We start from the raw sequence: 4,139 nt of genomic DNA on the forward strand, positions 1-4,139 counted from the left end.
AAAACAAAAATCCTCACAACTAGACCAGTAAACATCATCACAGTAAACAGAGAAGAGATTGATGTTGTCAAGGACTTCATCTTACTTGAATCCATAATCAACAGCCATCAAAACTAAAACTTACTACCTTCGAGTCGATTCCGATTCATAGCTATCCTACAGGACAGGGTAAAACTGGCCCTGTGGGTTTTTAAGACTGTATCTCTTTACAGTCTTTTTAAGAAATCATTTTACTGGGGACTCACACAACTCTTATCACAATCCATGCATACATCCATTGTGTCAAGCACATTTGTTCATGTGTTGCCATCATCATTCTCAAAACATTTCCTTTCTGCTTGAATCCTTGGTATCAGCTCCTCATTTTCCCCCTCCCTCCTTCCCTCCCTCAAGAACCCTTGACAATTTATAAATTATTATTATTTTGTCATGTCCCACACTGTCCGACGTCTCCCTTCACCTACTTTTTTGTTGTCTGTCTCCCAGGGAGAAGGTTATATGTAGATCCTTGTAATCATTTCCCCCTTTCTACCCCACCTTCCCTCCACCCTGCCAGTATCGCCACTCTCACCACTTGTCCTGAAGGGTTTATCTGTCCTGGATTCCCTGTGTTTCCAGTTCCTATCTGTACCAGTGTACGTCCTCTGGTCTAGCCAGATTTGTAAGGTAGAATTGGGCTCATGATAGTGGGCGGGTGGGGGGGAGGAATATTTTAAGAACTAGAGGAAAGTTGTACAGAACTAGAAACCTTGTCTTTCTCCCACAGAGCAGCTGTGGGTTTGAGGCTGAAGGCCTTGCCATTAGCCACCCAACGCATATCCACTATGCCACCAGATTTCCCGACTCAACATCCATGGGAGCAGCAAACACGAGGTCGAAGACAAATCGTATTGGGCAAAATTGCTGCACAAGACCTTTCCTAAGTATCGAAGAGCAAAGACGTTACTTTCAGGACTCAAAGGCCTTACCCAACGCACAGTATGTGTACTTGCGCGGAACGCTGGCGATGAGTGGGGAAGACGAAAGATGGGATGCCTTTGACTTATGGCATTGATGGAGAAGCGCGACGAGACTAAGGAGTGCCGGAAGAATGAGTAAACCTGTCTTGGAAGTGCAACCAGAATGCCCTTAGAAGCGAGGATGGTAGGACTGCATCTCGCATACTTTGGACATGTTCTCAGGAAGGATCAGACCCTGGTGAGGGACATCATGCTTGACAAAATGTATGTTGTGTTCGTAGGTGCCGTGGAGTGATCCTGCCTCGCAGCAACCCTGTGCCCAACAGAAGGAAACCCTCGCTGGTCCTGTGCCATCCTCACAATGGTTCCTGTGCTTGTGTTCATCGTCGCAGCTACTGTCAATCCAGCTCGTCTTTCCTTTGTCTCGCTGCCTCTCTGTTTTACCAACCATGATGCCCTTTACCATGGACCAATCTCTCCTGAGCTCTCAAAGTAGAGAGCCAGCAAAAAAGACAATTGACACGCTTACCTGAAACATCAAAGCCAAAGGAAAAACTAGTATAACTAATAAGAAAGATAGTCAATCATCTCCTATTCATGAGCAAAAATCAGTTAACAAATACAGTGAGAAAAAGATCTTATTTGTGCCAGCAACCAAATATTTAAAATAGCAAGAAAAATGTTAATAAAACTCTTTGAACCATATTTTAAAAATTATAAAGTGTTTCTAATGCACAAAAAAAGGAATTTGAATAAATGGGTTGTATATTATGGTTCCTAGAATGGAACACTCAATATTACAACGAAGCAATTCTTCTAATGTTAAATAGTAAATTCATTACAATTTAAATAAAATTTATAAGGAATTTAATTTTAAAAATTTTTAAATGATTGGGTTAACCAAATGATTTAGAATTTATTAGGAATAATTAGTATACAAAATTAGGTGATACATATTTTTAAATAGCAATAATAAATTCATATACAATATTAAACATAAATTCCTATAAAATATGACAAATTAAAGTGTACTTGACACGCTAACAGATAAGTATAAAAAATAAAATAGTGTAGTCATAGCACAGGAATACATAGACAGATTGATAAAATAGAATAGAAAATATAGACTGAGCTAACATCAAATAAAAGTTTAGTATATGATAAAGGTGACTTTTAAATCATCAGAGATGTAATGGATTAGTCAATAACTGGAGTGGAGGCATTAGAAAACTTTTAGAAAAAAATAAAGATAAATCATTACTTGGAATCAATCTCCACAATAAATTTCAAAAAGGTGATATGTTTTTATGAAAATATGACCTCATAAAAATAACTATAAAAAATATATCATCTTTTTAACATTTTTATTGACATATAATCCATATAGCATACAATTCGATGATTTAATCATATTAAAAAGAGTTGTGCAATCACCACAATTTTAGAACTTTTTCTTCTTTCTTGTACTCATTTTCATTAGCACCCCAATTCCCCCCAACCTCCCCTGCCACAACCCTAAGAAACTATGGATCCAGTTACTGCCTCTAAAGATTTCTCTATCCTGGATTTCATATCCCAAACAACACTAACAAAATACAAGAGAGAAAAACCTGAGCAGAGAGGAAATCAGGAAATATTGAAAACTAGACGAAATTTAAATGGATCAAAAGGGAGAACAAATGATACGATACTCAATTTTAACCTAACTACATCTGCATGAACCCCCTTTCCAATGGACGCTGGTAGCCAGGCTACTCACACCCCTGGTCAATGGTCAGAGAGGATTCACTCTGCACGCATGACCCGCAAATGGATTGAGGGCTTTCACTGCCATACATACATAGCCTTCTGCAAACTGGGTGCTCACATATAATCTTGTAATAACGGCAAAAATCAAAGCCAAAAACCAGAAGGAACATAATTCAGATGTCCAATAAACAACAACAACAACAAAATTCATTCTTACTAGAACCAAAGAAATGCAAATTCAAACAGTGAGAAACTCCTTCTTACCTATAAAATTTTCAGGTGTATTATTACATTATATTATCATTATTATTAAATAGAATAGCAACAGGGAATATGAGAAAGGCTATAAAAATACATCGACTCGCAAACCTTAAAGGAACTAATATAAATCTGTACTAATTCTCAGGAGAACAGAGGTCACTTAGTCTTAGAAATAATGGACCTGCATAAACATTCATTTACATAAGTACACATTACAATGCCATTGATAGGAGCAAAAGAATTGGAATCAAACTAAAAGCTTTTGTGTTTGTTTTTTAAGCCTAGGCTAAAAGAGTATGGGACATCGTGCACAAGAGAATATCATGTAGTCATTAGAAGTTTAGTTAGTGGTTTAGAAAAATACGTGGCAACTAAAAGGCGATAAAACCATCGTCTACCGCCTATCCAACCATCTTCTGAATAGTGATTCAAGCCAGGGCAGGTTCCAAGCCAGACAGGGTCTGAAAGAGAGGCTGGGGTGACAGCCTCGCGCAGTGTTGGTGCCACGCGCAATGGGTGGCAATGGGCAAAGGATGAGAGCCCTTAGGGAGTGGTTAGTGGGGGCAATGAAAATGTGGTGATAGTGGCACAATATTGTGACTCTATGAAAAAACCACTGGGTTTGATATACATTAAAATGGTTCAAAGGTTTATTTTTATGCTATGTGAATTTTATCTCAATTTTAAAAGAACAAAACCCATGGAAAATATCAGTCCAGGTAACATCAAAAGTCATCCAACCTAACAGAAAGGATCCTTGTGCTCGATTGTTTTTAATTATATCTCAAAAATTTTAAAACTGAATGCTGCGGTATCCCACCCCCACCCCCCCCAAAAAAAAAACATTTTAAAAGAAAGAGCCAAGAGGCACAGACTTGCACGGTAGCAGAGTCAACATCTCACTGCCATCGAGTCAATACTGACTCATAGCACCCCCCTGCGGGTTTCCAAGACTGTAACCGTTCACAGGAGTAGAAAGCCCAGTCTTTCTCCCTCAGAGCTGCTAATGGTTTTGAACTGCCAACCATGAGGACCGTAGCCCAACCTATGACCACTACACCACGAAGGCTAACAACAGGGCATCTAATGAGCCCAAGAAGAGGGGATTTCCCAGACACTGGGGTTGAGGAATCACATGGGAGACACAGCTATCTGCCCTTCAGGTGCACA

Source organism: Echinops telfairi, unplaced genomic scaffold (genome assembly GCF_000313985.2).
Source record: "Echinops telfairi isolate 266 unplaced genomic scaffold, ASM31398v2 ScPeMD7_70;HRSCAF=299, whole genome shotgun sequence".
Classification (NCBI taxonomy): Eukaryota; Metazoa; Chordata; class Mammalia; order Afrosoricida; family Tenrecidae; genus Echinops; species Echinops telfairi.